The following is an 11,460-nucleotide window of genomic DNA, read 5'->3' as shown; positions in this document are numbered from 1 at the left end:
GGTAAAAATACTCCTACACGATCTAAAGTCTGGCCTTGTGCCTTGTTTGCTGTGAATGCATGACTAGAATCTTTAGGAATCTGCCCACCTATGATGGGAAATAAAGGGATAGTATCGCAAGTCTAAACCCTCAAAATTCATGAACTATATAGTGAGGGGAATCCAGAGTTAATCCTCGTCACAGGAATTTAAAAAAAAAAAAATCAAAGGTGATTTATTGATACAAAACTCGATATACACTAAATAATCATACTTCTTCACATTTTTCCCTATTTACCTCCTTTGTAATCCGGCCATTTGACCATGAAAAGGGAGCAGACAGACGGACATAACACTCATTATAAGAAGTTGACTTACTTCCCTTTACTTCTTTTATTAGTTATCTCCCCCGTAATTTTTATTTACTTTTTTACGCCTGTGAACTGAACAATTACCTTCAATATCCAGTAATAATCGTAATTTTTCATGTTTTTTTCACTAAAAACTTCCTTGATTTCCTCCTTCATAATTCTGAAAAACACTGGTCCAGCTCTTTGACCATGAAGAGGGCAGAGACAGATGGATATAACGCCCATTATAGTAAAATGATATCCTTCCTGTCACCAACTCTTGTTTTTTTCTTTTTTTAAGTAAGGTATTTTTATTCCATTAGTATTAACATGTTGCTGCCAATGAAACTTGAGCTACAGGATGCATTGTTTACCTTGGTAGATAAAGCAATTAAGGGTATGAAGACAGGGAAAGCTTCCAGCCCATCAGGAATCACCGCAGAGATGCTTAAAATATCTAGCAGTGTTGGCTATAGTCTAGTCACCCGTATAGTCAATCAGGTGACACATGAAAGAGGAGCAGCACCATAGTCAACTGCTACAAAAGTAAAGGTGATGATGTATTAGATACGAATAATAATAGAGGTATTAAGTTGTTGGATCAGGTAATGAAAGTCACGGAGAGGGTCAGTTTAGATGAGATGCAGTTTGGGTTTGTGCCAGGAAAAAGCACCACTAATGCTATATTTCTGGTAAGACAACTGCGGGAGAAATACCCAGCCAAAGATAAATCTCTGTACCTGGCTTTTATTGACATAGAGAAAGCCTTTGAAAGACCTGGGATGAGGTGGGCCTCACAGTGGCGTTGACAAGTTTCTCCTCCCATTCATTCTCCACATTCAGCAGTCTTTCATAATAACATTTTGAAGCCTCTTTCTTTGCATAATCATTAAATACAAGTGCACCATCATCCATGCAGACACATTTATCTCCTATGACATCACGATTTCTCTCATAAACTGTCTTGAAATCCGAAACACTCTGTATTTAAGAGCAACAATGCATCCTGCTGCTTGGTGAGAATGTAATCAATCTGGCTAGCGTAGCCACCTGATTGGTAGGTTATCAGCTGGCTGGTCAGCTTCTTGAAGTTAGTGTTGCAGATCAATAGGTTATTTGCATTACAGAACACCAGTAACCCTGTTCCCTCCAATTCCATGGCCCCCATGTACATCATGGAAAATACCGGGCTGCCGTTTGATATGCTCATTGAAATACCCAGCCACAAAGATGAGATTCTTGTCATTTGTCTTGGAGGTAGCCTGCAGGAGAATATCATAAAAATAGTCCTTCTGTTCATTTAGTAGGCTTGCTTGTAGGGTATAGACAGAGATAATTGATGCTATGCTATTCTGCAAGACTAGCCCAAGCTTAAGCACTCTATTGCTCACTCTGACTACTTCTATGACCTTATCTACCCATTTCTCTGCAAGAAGTATACCTACACGTCTTGCCTGTGAGGAACATGGCTGAAGCTCCTCCCCACCTTACCTCCTGAATGCAGCATACAACAACATGCCTCCATTCAAGCAGCTCAACAATCTTGCAAGATCTACTTTTCAATGTGCCTATATTCACAGTGCCAACCCTGAGAACTGGGTAAGGGACACTGGAGGTTACATGGGCAGGAGAGATGGTATTGGGCACCTGAAAAGAAAGTTTCAGTGATTGTTTGGCAACCGAAATGTCACATCGGTTCGTCTCGCTTTAACCTACCATCATTCAAACATGTTAAAATTGTTGTCCCTATTGGTAGTGAGTAGCGTTGTAAATATAAGCATTACTGCCGCAAATATAAATAGGTCAATGTATAAATTAATTAAATAAATGATCTGCCATGGTTATTCCGTTATATATAGGGAGAAAGAGGTAGGTGGCATGTTAATTTACTAATAATTTCCTAAGTAACATATCACCCTTTGGTGCATGCAGTTTTGTTGGAAGGAGGGAAGAAGGTATGTAAGTCTTCTGGTTCAGAAGCAAGGCAGAGCCCTGTAGGGGTTTCCAGTATAGGTGGTGGGGGCACTGCAGACAAGCAATGGCCAATTTACTATTGTTGGGGAGAGAGACATGACTATATTGAGAGACATAAGTAAAACAAGAATGCATACAAATTTTAGAGAACAATGTCGAAAACATTATGAAACAGTGACAGAGAACTAAGATTTTAGGGAATTACAGTTTGAAGGTTATTTGAAGAATCAAACATGTAATATAAACATGATAGTACATGTTGGTATTACGGGTTACATGAGTGAATGAATGAATGAGGCAATTGAGAAAATGAGAGAAAAATTCTTAGCTATGCATATTGCAAAACAACAGTGAATCAAGTGGCGTAAAAGTCTAAGAAAACATGTGCTAAAGATCCTTTATAAGAACTACAGCCGGAAGTGGTCAAATAAGATGGTCAGTTTTATTTAAGGAAAAGTTTGGTAACAAAACTAAAATCAAAAAGGAAAATTTTTTGTTTTTAGATTGAAACAATAAATCAGATTCATTTCTTTAAAATAATAATTTACATATTTTATTTACAGTTGGTAAAGAAACTTTGTTTGGACAGTATGAAATCTCTGATTTTGGCTATTCTGGTCAGTATTGTATTGGTCATGTTAGATGTTTCATTTAATTATATTCTCAGTCAAATATACTTAGAAACCAAAGGAGTTCCTATCCACAATCTTGGTTATGTTTCTGACTAACATTAATAATATCTATGAGAAAAGCATGTATATCACATCTCATTCCCTTATGAAATTTTTGGGGGACAAAAACAGTTAAAAGACATTAGTATTTATTTACTTATATGAAGCATTGTAGCTTGATTTTATTATTACAGGTACAACATTGATTTTCTGAAAACTTTCAGATGACTGATTTTTCCAAACCAGGGGTGGTCACCTCTATATTAAACAAATATTAAATTTACTTAATTAAATGAAATATAGAGCTACCAAGTAAGCTAGTCTGGCAACTGTGAGAATTTGAAGTTCCTGTTCATAAAGCAGAGTGGATTACAAGAGGTTCTGGACCATCAGAGTCCGGAAAGTCAGTGTTGTACCTATTTAGAACTTAAATATTACAAAAGATAGGGGATGGGAGCAAATATTTGATAATTCTTGTTTGTCACAAAGCTGGACTTCTCTCCAAACTATGTCAACATAAAAATATCTTTCAACTAGATGTAGGGCGTTGTGTAAGATGGTGTACCAAATTCAGTGTATTACTGGTATGTATCTTGGCACAAAGCCAAGGAAATGGGATGCAATATATGACCTGGTGACTATTTTTTCAACCTGCAAGGCTGAAAGAGTCTCGGTGAGATTTGAACTCAGAAAATAGATATATCTAAATATTGTCATCAACCACTTTTATGTGTAATTCTATTTTTAAACAGATACAAGAACACATTTCTAGGGAGGAGTGTAATTGACTCAATTGATTCCTCCAGTAATTCATTGGTCCCAGAAGGATGAAGGGAAAATCTGTCTTGGCTGAATTTCAATGAAAAAAGTTAAATTGTTGTAACTAAATTGCATTTCAATTTAGAGAAGTGTTGATTACAGCAACCCCATTATTTGACAAGAAATTTATTTTATCAATCAAAATCAAAGTGAAATTCGATGACAGGCACCCGTGCTAGCGGGGTGCAAAGAGCACCATATGAGCATGATCGTTGACAGAGCAGCTAACTGGCTTCTGTGCCAGTGGCACATAAAAGGCACCATTCGAGTGTGATCGTTACCAGTGTCGCCTTACTGGCACTTGTGCCCCGTGATAGTAGGGTGCTAAGAGCACCATCCGAGCGTGATCGCTGCCAGAGTGGCTAACTGGCTTCGGTGCCGGTGGCATGTAAAAGGCACCATTCGAGCAGGATCGTTACCAGTATTGCCTTACTGGCACCTGTGCCGGTGACATATGTAAAAAGATTTGAGCGAGGTCGTTGCCATTACTGCCTGACACGTAAAAGCACCCACTACACTCTTGGAGTGGTTGGCATTAGGAAGGGCATCCAGCTGTAGAAACTCTGCCAGATCAAGACTGGAGCCTGGTGCAGCCATCTGGTTCGCCAGCCCTCAGTCAAACCGTCCAACCCATGCTAGCATGGAAAGTGGATGTTAAACAATGATGAACCCTCGAAAGGACAAAAGGCAAAGTTCATCTCAGAGGGATTTGATTGCAAAACGTTAAACGGCTTTAACTAAATGCAGCAAAGCATTTTGTCCAACACTAAAGATTCTCCCATTCATCATCCTCTAATAATTGCTTCCAATATAGGCACAAGGCCAGACATTTAGATTGAGGAAACAGTTAATTATACTGCCTCCATAATACTTACCAAAAACTTTATTTTCCTTAACCACACCAAAGGATGGAAGGTAAAGTTGACACCAAGGGATTTAAACTTGGAATCTAAAAGGTTGTATTGAAACACCACAAGGTATTTTATTTGCCATGAATCCACATCCCTCTAGTATTAAAAGTCAGTCAGAGTTCATATTTAGAATGGAGAGACAGGAAGTTGTGACATTTAGATATATTAGCAAAGTAGGTTAAGTACTTTCTGCATAAAACTGAAGACTAAGGTCAATCATGCACAGCTGGTGATAGGTTTATGATGTTTATGCCTTTACTAAAATCTTTGGTAGCATAAACAAAATGGCTTCATCCAGAATGTAAAAAGGTAGTATCCTAAATATTAATATATGTATAGTGCAATGTTTGATAATATAAATAATAATTGATTTTAATGCAGGTAAGGAGGTTGTGATGTTCATGTATCTCTGAAGAAAGTTGGTGTACCATCTTGTCAATAATCTCTACTAAATATGCCAAATAGATTCTGTAATCATTGGTCAGCCTTAACCATACAAAAGTTGTGAAATTCATGCCTTACCTAAGGACAGGAAAAAGATACAACTGTGAATCAGATGATTTCTGAATTAAGCCTATTGAGATTGGGGAAAGGAAAAGAGTTTGTGGTATCTATTCAGGGTTTTCCTAAGAGCACCAAGTCTGAACTGTTTCTGCAGAGAATTCATTTGCCAAGAAGACAGCTGTACATTATTTGTTATGATGAATTCAGGTTGTCCATTATGGTATCAACTTGTTTTAGTTCTAGAAATATAAAATAAAGAAAAAATTCACTTTAAGAAAAATGGAAAAAATTTTTTTTTAAATTCAATCACAGTAATCATAAATATTGCTTTAAAATTAGTTTTTCCAAATTGGAAATGAGCAAATGTTATCTCATATTTGTGGCATAATATCCAGAGACAAATCTGCCTCACTTCCTCTCACTTTGTCAACACACTTTTCATTCATCTTCTATTATTTACATGTCCCTCTCAGTTAGCATAGTTATCTCTCCTTCATATACTGATTAATACCTTTAATGCCCTGACACTTTCTCAACTCATTTATACTGTCTCTCATAGAAGACATTATACATCCAACAGATTATATTCAACTTCTCTCTAGTCTCCATATTCAGTGTCTATATTGTTGTTATCCCCAAATCACCCCATAACTAATGTACCTTATCTATGACTCCCACCACACTCAATCAGCACCAGTGTATCAAGGAACTTTGTAGGGATGTGAGGCTTCCTCTAGGAGATACAAGCAAAGGCATCTACTCAATGTCTTTGAGCATAACAGACCTGGTCCTCTAGATTGGTAGATGGACAGAAGGTTAACAGGACTGCCATCTAAAAACATTAGATAGGAAGCAAAAAAACTCACTTATCTTGAGGAAAGAAAGTTCCCTGCTTCAGAAATTGATGACATCCTCTGGCTAAAGCTCTTCTGAAGTTAAAGTGCCCTCTGACATCAGGACATGAAGATGATATCTATACACAAGTAATAGCACTCAAAACTATCTAACAATGTAAAATTTTCTTAAGTAACCAACAGGAATAAGAATCATCTCAGCAACAGACAAACAAGATGAAAAGAACTGGGAGTTACTAGAAAGACTGCATGAGAAAGGAGAACTTGGATGTCCTATGTATCACAGGAGACTGAAAGGCTGAGATGAACTGCAACTAAACCTACATTATTCAATATACACTTTTTTAACATGGTAAAGTGAGCTATGAGAGAGATTCAGCTGTTATTTCATGAAGGTCAAGCAACCATTAACATTTAAACAGTGGGAAAGGGTTGCATGAATGTATGTACCAATTAGGCAAAAAGCAAAAAATATCTCAAGAGTAATTTTTATACATACCCACTTTAAATAAGCACAAAAACTATAATAATTGTTAGTCTCTTGTACAATAACATTTTCAATCTCATTAAAAAGTGTTGTAAAATATTCACTTTTTTTTTATGATGGTTGTATCTATGTAAAACTTTTGAAACATCAATTGATAATGTCTGCTGTTTTCTATTGAAATATCAATTGATGATTTCTGCTGCTTATGGGGTAAAAGTTCAAGTATCCATCATATTCCTTTCCAAACATAAATTACATCTTATCTTTTACTTGTTTAAGTCCTGAGACTGTGACCATGCTGGGACACCACTTTGAAAAATTTTTTAGTTGAATCAATCAACCCCAGTACTTATTTTTTAAGCCTGATACTTATTCTATCAGTTTCCTTTGCCAAACCACTAAGTTATGGGGATGTAAACAACCAACACCGGTAGTCAAGCTGTGGTGGAGGACAAACACAGATATGAAGACACATATATATACAGGATAGGCTTCTTTCAGTTTTTGTCTACCAAATCCACTCACAAGGCTTTGGTTGGCTTGAGGGTATAGCAGAAGACACTAGCTCAAGGTGTCATACAGTGGACAGAACCCAGAACCATGTGGTTGGGAAGCAAACTTCTTACCACACAGCCACGCCTGCATATTATAAAAAGTTACAACCTATTTTTAGAGGATCTTGGATGTTGTCCACTAAACATATCTCTCACAATTCTTGTTAATTCCAGGTAAAATAGCTACTTCAAAAGAATAGTGGTCTCTGTACTGGTTGTAGATAAAATAAAGAAAGAACAACACATTTTACCAACTCCTTAGGTGTACTAATGGACACAGAGTAGGTTGTTTGTATTTATTCTAGCATCACTGTTGCCATTTCAGATATAACAGTATTTTATTTTAGGTCACACTTGAACTTTGATTAGGGTTAGTAATTGTTAGAAACTTCTCTGGCTCTGAGGAAGCAAGCCAGTCTTTGCGATAGTCTTTAGTATGGTAAGGAGAGTGAGAGATCATCAGTGCTAGTGAGACCCAGCATTTGTAGCAATTATGAGTTCTGTTGCTGGTTTTTTGTTTAATCTCTAGACAGGACAATAATGTTTTTATGATTCCTAACATGTATATACACTGATATGAAAAACTGCTAAACATGCACGCACACATATATATTTAAACATTTTGACATCATTGTTATTATGCTTGCATGAGTCAGACAGGATTAGCTGAAGCAGCTTTTCTATAGCTGTATGTCCATCCTGTCACCAACTCTTACTTGTTTCCAAGCAAGATAATATTCTTCCATGGCCAGACATGCTTATCAAAAATGGCTGGAAACAAATAACATCATTTTTATAAAAGTGATGCTTGTTTACAATCATCATTTGAGGTCAAGGAAAAGGCACATGCATGCGTGCATATACACGCTCACACATTCACATGCGATGGGCTTCTGTGTACGATATCTATTCACATGGCTCTGATCAGTCTAGGACTTTTGTAGAAGGCTCTGACCACATGTGCTGCACAGTGGAACAGAACCCAAGACCACATGCTTCTCAACAACACAGTCACCTCTATGCCGAATCACAAAAATATCCTCTTTAGAAAACCAGGACTTAAAAATTCAAATTTAAATAGGCTTTAATCAAAAGACTTACCATTTAGAAAAACACGAAATTTTTCTGCAGACATATTAAATACAACTGGTTTTGCGTTTCCTGTGTCTGGGTTTACAACTTTTAAACATATCTGTACATTTGGTTTGTTTACTGTCTGGAAAAGAATTCAAGAACATTGAAATAACAAAAACTGACCAGCTGTTGTTATTGCTTCTCCTCATGTACTGCAATGGCTATAGTATGAAGAATAAGGAGGATTTAAGACTCTTGCTGCTTTTTAATGCAACCAACATAATTTGCAACACACTTTAAGAAACCAGCCAGTCGTCTCATCACCTACAAATCAAGTGAGATTGGTTTCATCCTCACAAGGAAATACGAGAGGCAAGCCACTGTAAATATGAAATCCTTTCCTGGTAAAAAATGCACTCTCCAACATAAAATATTGGCTGATGACATCAGAGTCAGAGCTAGACAAACTCAGAGACAGAAGACATGGAACCTGTAGTTAGCTATAGGTTTGAAGAAATACAACAAGATCTAGGGAGGCAAAGCTAGGTCCTTATAGCATAGATGAAGACCATGAGTTCCTCTGAGATAACCTTCTCAGGGTTACAAATCAGACACGTGACCAAATCAAAGTTCCAGCTAGATCGAATATTGTGGTGGAATGACATGGTATATAGAGTTGTAAAGAATGTAGAAATTGAGAGAATTATCAAGTAGCTGAAAGAGAAACTCAGGGTGAACCAGAAAGGAAGAGATGTGCACGTATTCTGCAATATGAGGATCACAGGTTGAGGTGTTCAGTATCACAAGAGAGTGAGTAAGTCAGAAGGAAGCTAGATGTCATCAGAGAATAGTATATCCAAAATGATGAAAGCACACTTGTTACTTCTAATGACATGGAAGTGCTACCATGATAGGTTGTTGAATGAGCAGAATGCATAGGATAAATAAGGTTTACCTCATGCTAACTCAACAGAGTGAGCAGCAATTCAAACTGACAACAGTGTGACGGAAAGACAAAGTACTAGAGTCAATATAACTGACTAAGGTCTTGAAATTAGTATGAAGGTTAGTTGCAGTTTATGAAATGAAACTAGTAAGGGACAAAAAAATATTCAAAACATTATACTTCAGAGTCCTTAATATTACCACATCACTTGAGAGAAATATCTAGACCAAGAAAATTTCACAGTTAAGTAGTATGTAATACAAACATATTAACAAAAAATTTAATACATAGAAAGACTGATTTGAAAAAAAAATATTAGTTCAATTTTATATTATAGTATCAATAAACAGTCATGATATATTGAAATCCAACATTTGTAAATAGCTGAATAATAAAAAAACTTTTAAATTACTATATTATATGTCTTAATGCCTTACCTTTAGTGATTTCGAACTGATAACATAATCAACCCGCCACTGAACTGAGTTCATATGTGATACTAAATTAAAAAAGAAACATAAAGAATTAATATATTTGTATACTTGCTGTAAGCCTAATTTCCTCCAATAAAGGAGGAATATGTAATGATTATTATTTTTAACTTGTTTCGCTGGAGGCCATCCATGGATTTACAATCTAGAATTGTGATGAATCATAGCCCTGCCATAAGTATACCAGGTATGCCAACAGAGAGCTTATGAAATATTTTGCCTGGATTGATAATCCCTCACTATTAGCTATATATGTATGTATATCAATATCACACCAACACAAATATATACATATACACAAACATATATATAAACACATATGCATACATACATAGCTTGCCAGCTGCGATGTAAACAACATTGATGATGTCAAAACTAAATTGGTAACTCTCTCTCTCTCTCCCCTAAACAGGAAATTTTAAAATTTGTGTGTGTGTCTGTGTGTGTTCCAGTGTGTGTGCATGGTTAGTTGAATCATAATGTATACCTGTTTGATAATGCACATTATTACATCAACCAATCACTGAGTTTTTAAAGCAACTGTAAGGATTTATCAAAGACTGTCATTATTTTTTCTTAATTATAATTCTGCTGATTTAATACCTTTATAAATGACCTGATGTCATATATAACTGCTTGGCTATGTGGTAAGAAGCGTGTTTCCCAACCACATGGTTCAGGACTCAGTCTCAGTGCAAGCACCTTGAGCAAGTGTTTCATATTATAGCCTTGGGCTGACCAAAACCTTGCGAGTGGATTTGGTAGATGGAAACTGAAAGAAGCCTGTTGTATATATGTACATATATGTGTGTGTGTCTCTGTGTCTGTCCTCACTACCACCACCACCACCACTTGACAATCAGTGCTGGTGTGTTTATGACCCCATAACTTAGTGGTTTGGCAAGAGATCGACAGAATAAGTACCAGTCTTTAAAAAAATAAGTACTGGGGTCAATACATTTGACTAAAAATTCTTTGAGATGGTGTCCCAGTATGACCACAATCTAGTGACTGAAACCAGTGAAAGATATATAGTTGATATTATAAGAATTTAGAAACTTTGAGAGAATGTAAAATAATTCTTTTTCAGAATGTTTTTGAACAAATAGGGTGTGTATACACATAATAACACTTGGTAACAAATAGAGTGTCTCTATATACACTGAGTATTATCAACATAACAAGTGAGCAAAATAAGGTTCACCTCAATTGTTCTGTATAGACTGTGTTGAGTCAGTCAGCCTAAAATTTAAAGTTTGTAAGTTAGTGGATATTAGTTGATACTTTTTCAACTATTGTACTTAAAATGTACTTAGCAGACCCAAGTCCTTATTTTTATCTCAGCATTTTACCCTGACAATATAATAAGTAGCACACAATTTCTATTGATTTAATGTGCTTTAGCTAGCATACTAACTAGAATATGTGAGAACTACTAAATATTTTATACTTACTTCGTAAACTTTGTTTGCGTAACTGTTCCTGAAACTTGGTTACATTATCACCATAGAGTTTACAAAGTGGTATAGAATGTTATGGAATGATATATAAGATAGGTATTCAAAAATGCATTAAATAGTATCTAAAACACAATCATCACCATCATTACATATAGGCTAGATGGTTTTACAGGATCCAATGTGTACAAGGACCATGCTGTCTTCTAGTGTCTGCAACGGCCTAGTTTCTATGGCTGGATAACCTTCCTAACACCAATCACTTTAAAATGTGTACTGAGTGCATGGTGAGGTCACAAAACTACAAGACCTGTGGTGGTGGTGATGGTGGGTGTCGTGTATGGAAGAAAATGAGGGGTTAAAGTATGAAGGAAAGGGAGAAGGGAGAG

The 11,460-nt window shown here is 36.2% G+C and overlaps 1 long non-coding RNA gene across 1 annotated transcript; it reads right to left on the bottom strand.

The window, feature by feature from the left end:
* Positions 1–5,141: 5,141 nt before the first annotated feature.
* On the bottom strand, positions 5,142–11,155 carry LOC115229464. Its single transcript, XR_003883334.2, has 4 exons — positions 11,069–11,155; positions 9,561–9,622; positions 8,205–8,319; positions 5,142–5,447 (listed from the first exon to the last, which is right to left on the bottom strand). It is a non-coding gene; the product is annotated as an uncharacterized LOC115229464 (long non-coding RNA).
* Positions 11,156–11,460: the final 305 nt, after the last annotated feature.

The sequence above is a fragment of the Octopus sinensis genome, unplaced genomic scaffold, assembly GCF_006345805.1.
Source record: "Octopus sinensis unplaced genomic scaffold, ASM634580v1 Contig12731, whole genome shotgun sequence".
NCBI lineage: Eukaryota > Metazoa > Mollusca > Cephalopoda > Octopoda > Octopodidae > Octopus > Octopus sinensis.
This window is presented reverse-complemented; position numbering and strand designations above follow the sequence as displayed.